The sequence below is a fragment of the Leptopilina heterotoma genome, unplaced genomic scaffold (assembly GCF_015476425.1).
Source record: "Leptopilina heterotoma isolate Lh14 unplaced genomic scaffold, ASM1547642v1 Lhet_773, whole genome shotgun sequence".
NCBI lineage: Eukaryota > Metazoa > Arthropoda > Insecta > Hymenoptera > Figitidae > Leptopilina > Leptopilina heterotoma.
The window spans coordinates 199,055-207,680 of record NW_025111178.1 but is presented as its reverse complement, the minus strand read 5'-3'; the positions used below and the strand labels follow the sequence as shown (position 1 = coordinate 207,680).

Below are 8,626 nucleotides of genomic sequence, written 5' to 3'. Positions count from 1 at the left end.
TATTAAACAAATTATTTTTAGTTAACAATTACTAAACAAAACTTTTTTCTACGATTATTGTTCTACGATTTAAACAAAATTTTTCTTTGATTATTGTTCTACGATTTAAACAAAACTTTTTTCTACGATTATTGTTCTACGATTTAAACAAAACTTTTCTTTGATTATTGTTCTACGATTTAAACAAAACTTTTTTCTACGATTATTGTTTTACGATTTAAACAAAACTTTTCTTTTTCTATGATTATTTAAACAAAATTTTTCTTTGATTAATGTTCTACGATTTAAACAAAACTTTTTTCTACGATTATTATTCTACGATTTAAACAAAACTTTTCTTTTTCTATGATTATTTAAACAAAACTTTTCTTTTTCTATGATTATTGTTCTACGATTTAAACAAAATTTTTCTTTTTCTACGATTATTGTTCTACGATTTAAACAAATTTTTCTTTTATACAAAATTTTTTTTTTTTTTTTTTTCTCTCTTTCAAAAAAAATTGTTCTACGACTTACACAAATTTTCAAAATAATTTTTATTGTCTTACAATTAATTTTCTAACAAATAACATAAACAAAATTTGTTTTTTACTACGATCTACTAAGATACTTTGTTAACACTTCATGTTTTCTTGAAATTCTTTTCTACGATTTTGCAAGATTGTTAACTTTGCGACGAGAATTCTAGTCAATCTTCTGCCGAAGCTTCAATCGCAAATTTTCAATTGTGCGATTGAATTAAGAGGGGAGGTGTCACATGCCACGTGTGTGACCTCTAAGTAACCTTAGACCAGACCTGTTACCAAGCAAACTTGACAAACACCCATCGATGAGCAATCTTTTTACAACCCTATTACGTCGATACACGGATGTGATCTGGGTATATAAGGCCCTAAATTTGGATCCAAAAATCAGTATCTAATTTAAATCAAACCGATCGACATCATCTCTGTACCAGTAGTCAGTGCGAATCTTTACTCGTTACCTACGATTATCCCAGTCTAAGTAATACCCATCTCGTGTGAGACCAAGCCGTTGTCAAATCTCCAAGCAGTAAAAATTGGAAAGGCGGTGCATCTGAACTGACTGTGGACGCACGAGCGGAGAACGGGTTTTCAACTTCACAAAGAAGCAATAAAGGTAATTAACTAAATCTTTTCATCATATTCTTTCGATACAATTTCTATATCTAATAAACGCCTATTTGTTAAAGGTGTTTATTGGAACTGGTCTTCTCTCGGCAACATACAAATAAAGAACTTCAAGAAATCATTATATACTATTTTATAATAAATTTCATTTTAACTAATTCTTAACTTTTATTCATTGATTCTTTTTCCTCATTCCCAAATAAGATTTCTTCGGAATTTCTTATTTAAAACGAGGATAACAAATGTTAAGAGGTGAGTTACTTTTCACGTAACAATATATTGAATATTTCATTATTGTCCATCAAGATGTTATTTACTACATAATTTGATTTATTTACTAAAATATTTTTATTCCTATAATTTTAATTTTTTCATAAAAATACTTAAATTATTACATAACTTAAACATTTTGTAATTTACACTACATTAATAAAATATTCAATTTTCCTCTTTACATTATCCTTATTTATTTTAATATTTATTTTAACTAAATAATTTACTTTATCTATTTCTATTATTTAAATTTATTATATAAAATATATTTTTACTAAAATTAATTTTCTTTAATATTTTTTAATATATTAATATATTAAAAATTTAATATTCTATCAGGTCTAAATTTTATATTAAATTAAAAATTTTAGGATCTTTCTTTTGCCTCTTTTTCTTAAATTTCTTTCAAATCCTATGAGGAAAACCAGTTTTCCATTCCTGAAAAAAGTCACTTGATAAAAATAGTTCACTTAATTAGAAATTATTGAACTTATTTAATCTATTCCTTATAAATATGATTAAAGTTTCCCCCTCCCTATTAATAGATATTTATTTCCCATTTCTTTTAGATATAAAAATTAGCATTTTTCAAAAAAATGCTTCAAATTTTTTGCATTTAACTAAATTTTTTATTAAAATTAAATACACCCCTTTCTAAAATGATAAAACTTTACAATTTTTAAAGAAATAAAAATGATTCACCCATTTATGAATAGATTAGAAATCTAATTTTTTTTTATTATTTCCCTATAAATTAAATTAATTTATAGAATGTATGTTTCTGAATAATTATACCAGTTTACTTTAAACTAAATCTTTTTATTGGAAATAAAATATATTTTATTTATATTATATAATTATATATATATTTAAAGATAATTTTATCATTTTAATATCTTCAATATTATATTTTAAATTAAATTATTTAAATTATTCAATAATTAACTTTAATATGACATATTAATATTATAAAAATTTAACTAAATTTAATATTTATTTTTATTTAAATTTAAAAATTATTTAATTAACTATTAATAAAGTCCTTTCGTACAAATATTAAATTTATATTTTAAAGATAGAAACCAATCTGGCTTACACCGATTTTAACTCAAATCATGTAAAATTTTAAAAGTCGAATAGACTTAATAATTAAAAATCTCCTTTTAATATTTATTTTAATTCAACACCGAGGTCATAAACATTTTTATCAATAAGAACTTTCTAAAAATATTATGCTGTTATCCCTAAAGTAACTTAATCTAATAATTTTAATTAAACACTCTTTTTAAATTTTTATCTATCTATATAATCATTTATAAAAAAATTAAATTATGTTTTCATTACCCCAATATAATAAATAATTTAATTTAAATCAATAATATTTATCTAAATCATTTTTATTTATAAAGTTTTATAGGGGCTTCTCGTCTATTAAAATTTAATAAGATTTTTTACTTATAAATAAATTTTAAAATTTTAATTTTAATAAAGTATATATTTTATATAATCTTTCATACAATTTTTCAATTAAAAAACTTTTTATTACGCTACCTTAGTACAATAAAAAATATTGCAGCTATTTAAAATTTTCATTGAGCAGACTAGACTTTAAATTAATTAATTTTAAAGACATGTTTTTAGTAAACACACGGAGAGAAAAATCAAGCGTTTTTAGTATGGAGATTTCCTATGGTAATTTTGTATGAACGCCCTGCTTAAGAGGCGTGTCCTTATACCTCAGTTGCATGAAACATATACTAAAATAGCATGGATCTCTTGCAATCGTAGTATACTGACGTCCCATGCGTTTAAAGGTAGAACTTTTGTGCTGATAACGTAGAAATTGATACAAATACAGCAGAAATTTTACGCCTATTTCGCATGTGAATTCTTTTACTAAATAAGGTTAACTGTCCATACTAAAAACGCTTGATTTTTCTCTCCGTGCAGGTAAATATAAATTTTTTGCTTAATTCATTAAAATTAATTTACTAATAAAAATTTATTACATAAATTCAAAATTTTTTACTAATTTAATAATTATTACTAAATAAAAAATATTTATAATTACATTTTAATATATAAATTAAAATATATTAAAAATTAATATTAATAACTACTAAATAAATAATTACATTTTTTCTAAAAATTAAAATTTTAAATTATATCTTATAAATTAATTATATTAATCTATATTTTTAATTAAATTTTAAAGTTCATCCCTTAAAATATTTAAATTTTTATTTACATTAATATATATAAAATATAATATGTATATAAAAAATTATAAATTAAATTTATTTATTAAAAAATTAGATATTATTAATTTCGATTAACATTTAATTACAAAAATTTTATTTTAAATAAATTTATTACTTTAACTCTTTAAAATTTTATCTCTATTAATTTCGAAATTTTTACTTAACTAAATAATTTTAATTAACCCTGATACAAAAGGTAAAATAAATAAAACTTTAATTTAATAAAATATTTTTTTCTTTTACAATACATTTAAAATACAACTTAATTTATTTATTCAATTTATTTACTTAAAATTAAATTTTTACCTATTAATATTTAAAAAAAAAATTTTTTACCCTAAAAAATTAAATTTCTTTTTATTTAAACTTCTATATACACTTTCCAGTATATTTTCTTTGTTACGACTTACTTAATTTTAAATAAATTTAACTATTTATTAATAAACTAAATTGACGGGCAATTTGTACATATTTTAAAATTAAATCAAATTAATTAATTAATTAATTTTACCTTTAAATCCTATTTATAAATATAATTTAAATATAATTTTTATAAATTAAGAATTTATAGTAATTCAATTAAACCTTATCTTTAAATTACATATTGATTTAAATAATTTTTTATTATAAAAAATTACAAAATTATTTTTAAAAAAATTTTTTTAAATAAAAATATATAAATACAAATTTTATAAGTATTTCTTATAAGGCAGGGTTGCAATTGCACTTGTCCCGATTGTAAAATGACCGACTCTACATGACCGACTGTATAAAATCCGATTCTACATACGCGTACACACACATCTCAATAGTACGCACAGCTGATTTTTATCAGAAATATAGCAAAGGGAAATAACAGATGCAATGAGAAAAAATTTGTTTTTAATAAAATGTGTTAAAAATTTGTCGAGAAGAGTGGTTTAGTACATATAAACAAAATATCAATTTCAATTTTAGGCAAGAAAATAGAAAATTTTTATATAAATATTAACTTTCTCACTTGGGTTGTATCCTTGTACTTCAATTGCTGATAAAGGTTTAGATGATTGCTGCGAAGATTGTATGATAAGATTTGATTCTTATTTTATAACACTGCACACATTTAACGCCTTTAATCATCACATGGAATAATGATGCAGAAGAGGTAACGCAAAACAGGCAACGCGAACATATAACCTCTCTGAAATGCACATGCCACGTGGAAGTTACAACTGCCCAATCATAATGACTTGTTAAGTAGTAATCAAAGTTAGATAATATTTTCATTGGCCTATGTAGAAAGACGAAAAATTCCACCAATAGAAAGCAAGGAATATGACAAATTATTTCCGGTCACGTAATGTTTCAGAATACGTAATGAGACGCATTAAGGCGCACTCACACCTTTTCTTACTGCCTGCCTGCGCAGGCAGGCAGGCAGCGGATCGCTCACACCTCGCTTTTCCGTAGCAGACCGAGCCGAAAATAGGCGGCAATTTTAAACAGGTTTAGAATAAATTTTGTTTTAAATGCCAATAATTAATAAAAGCGAGTTTAAAAATGAGCCAAAATTGCCATAAAATTAATATTTTTATATAAATTTACTTATTATTGGGCTGTATTTGCAAAAGAAAAAATAATGTGTAATTTGCAGTGTAATGTGTATTGTTTTTGTCACTGCCAACTGACAGCAGGGGCAATTACACTACACATTACACAATTTACTCCATATTATTTTCTCTGTTGCAGACGCAGCCTTAAATAATATTGGCTGTTTACGGCAATTACTCGGAGTTACTCCTAGGAGTTATCAGTTGTTCTCAATATTGTAAAGTTTACAAATAAAGTATACATTAAATAAATAAAGTTACAATATTGAGCACCACTGATCACTCCTAGGAGTAAAACAGTGTCGATGGAAAAAAGTTGTTGTAGAAGCAGCCTTCTATTGGTGAGTTTGTTTTTGTTTTGGTTGTTGGCGTGGACCATGTGTGGACCCCGTAGCAATAGTAGCAAGGTTATGTAGAATGTCACATGTCACAGTGCCAGTCACATGTCGATTAGTCGGCGCCACGTTCTCATCTAACACAGGATGAAAAAAGTAATTTATTAATAAGTGAATAAATAATAGTTTTTACTCCTCAATTTGTGCTCTTCGCTTTTCGGTAAGTGTACCTACATTGTTGTCTTTTTTTTATTTTATTGTTTTCATATTAATAGTTTATTACTTATCTCATGTATATAAATATATACAGGGCTCGGTGTTGTCACAAATATTTTATTTTCTATTTCCCTCATTCTTCACTGATTTCAAAATTCAATTAATCAAAACTTGTATAATTATGCTAAATAAAATATTTAAATACTTCTTATTTCTTTTTTCACCAGGAAATAAAATTTTAAAAATTTCAAATCCTGAAATTTAATAATTTCTAAATATGAAAACTATGACCCTTCCAAAACTCCAATTATTTTTCTACAATTTTTAACAAAACTTCATTTTTAAATCAATTATCTATATTACTGCTTAATATTTTCCCGAAAGTTCTTAAAGAATTCAATTATTTAAATACAAAAATGGAATTTTTTATAATAATTGAACCGTTCATTTTTCTTTTTAAAGATATTAAGGTAGAATATATTCAAAAATTTTAATAAAGAAATTTGTAAAATTAACTTTTTAAAAATATTTGTAAATAATTTTTGAAAGACGCAATAGTTTTACAATTACGTGACAATGAAATTTTTTTTTTTAATTGAAATTTGGTAAAATCTTTTTAAAATATAATTTAAATTTAGTAAAATCTTTGAAAAATAATTAAAATTTGCAATGAATTTTAAATAAATTCCAGAAAACAAATTGAATGTAGCAAAGAGTTTTATTAAAATTCATAAAAATAATTGAATTTTTCAATAAATTAAAAAAAAATCCTGAAAATTGAATTTAGACAAAAATTTTTATTAAAATTCTTGAAAATAATTGAATTTTTCAATAAATTAAAAAAAATCCTGAAAATTAAATTTAGACAAAAGTTTTTATTAAAAATCCTGAAAATAATTGAATTTTGCAACGAATTTTATTAAAATTCTTGAAAATAATTGAATTTTGCAACGAATTTTAATAAAATTCCTGAAAATTAAATTTAGACAATAATTTTATTAAAATTTCTGAAATTAATTATATTTTGCAAAAAGTTTTAATTAAATTATAGATGAATTAAAATTTTAATAAAATTCCAGAAAAAAATTGAATTTTGCAAAGAGTTTTATTAAAATTCTAGAAAACAATTGAATTTTTAAATAAATTTTTTAAAAATACCTGAAAATTGAATTTAGACAAAAAATTTTATTAAAATTCTTGAAAATAATTGAATTTTTCAATGAATTAAAAAAAATCCTGAAAATTGAATTTAGACAAAAGTTTTTATTAAAATTTAGGAAAATAATTGAATTTCGCAACGAATTTTAATAAAATTCCTGAAAATTGAATTTAGGCAAAAATTGAATTAAAATTTCTGAAAATAATTAAATTTTGCAAAGAGTTTTATTAAAATTATAGATGAATTATAATTTTAATAAAATTCTAGAAAACAAATTGAATTCTGCAAAGAGTTTTATTAAAATTCCTGAAAATAATTGAATTTTGCAATAATTTTTTAAAAATTTCTGAAAATTGGATTTAAACAAAAATTTTATTAAAATTCATGAAAATAATTGAATTTTGCAACGAATTTTAATAAAATTCTTGAAAAATGAATTTATACAAAAATTTTAATAAAATTTCTGAAAATAATTGAATTTTGCAAAGAGTTTTATTAAAATTTCTGAAATTAATTGAATTTTGCAATAGTTTTTTAAAAATTCATGAAAGTAATACCGTCAACCGGGGCTATTTTGTGCACCAAATAGCTTTTTTTTATTCAAAGATTTACCCCTTATGCTAAACACATGTTAATAAATGGAAAAAAAATTGAAAACAGGAATTTTAGTCCTGCCTGGTCGTCCGAAACTTGATTTCTCGGAAATGTCAGATCGATCTAAAAGACGAGATGCTATGCAGGTAAGTGAACTTTGTAAGAATGATCCTTTAAGAATACTAAAGGCTGCAGAGGCAGGTGCGAAAAAATCTAAGATGAGTGAATTATCTGCGATTATAAAGAAAATTTTAAAGTCTTCTAAATACATAGAAATTAAACGCCAGTTAACCTCAGTATCCTCAGTAGTGCCGAAGTCTGCTGAAGAAGCATTGACCTTTATACTAGACAATAATTTATCAAAAGCCGTTTATACAAATGTGCGTTTAGCGTCAATTTCAAGCGGAGCAGATATTTGGCCAGCTTATAATAAAATAAAGGATGTTAAAGCTCAATGCAGGCCCCCTAAAGAAGAAATTGTAATTAATAAAAAAGAAGCTAAAGTCAGCCTTCAATCTATTTTGAGGCATACAGCAGAAAGAGTTGTTCAACTTCAAAATGAAGTTATAATTGAAGCTTCAATAAAATCAAATTCAAAAATGCTTGAATCAGTATTCATTTTTTCTTGGGGATTTGATGGAAGTACCGGTCATTCGCCATATCAGCAACCTTTTTTATCTCAAGAACTAGACGCAGACTCTAGTACTAAAGCAATTGATGGAAGCTTGTTTGTTACCACTTGTAATCCATTAAGATTAACAAGCTCAACAGGTATTATTCTTTGGAATAACATAGATTCTCAATCTGAAAGAATGTGTCGACCAATATCAATTAAGTGTGCTAAAGAAACTTCTCAGCTTATTTTAGAACAAAAACGGTTAATAGAAGATGAAATTGAAAAATTAGAATATATTGACATTGAAATTGGAGACGTTTGCTTACGAATACATTTTACATTATGTTTAACTTTAATAGATGGTAAAGTTCTAGCAACAATTACAAACACGAAGCCAATGCAAACATGCCCTGTCTGTCATGCTACACCAAA

The 8,626-nt window shown here is 23.6% G+C and overlaps 1 long non-coding RNA gene across 1 annotated transcript; it reads left to right on the top strand.

The window, feature by feature from the left end:
- Positions 1 to 636: 636 nt before the first annotated feature.
- Positions 637 to 1,309, top strand: LOC122510911. Its single transcript, XR_006302474.1, has 2 exons — positions 637 to 1,140; positions 1,214 to 1,309. It is a non-coding gene; the product is annotated as an uncharacterized LOC122510911 (long non-coding RNA).
- The last annotated feature ends 7,317 nt before the right edge of the window (positions 1,310 to 8,626 follow it).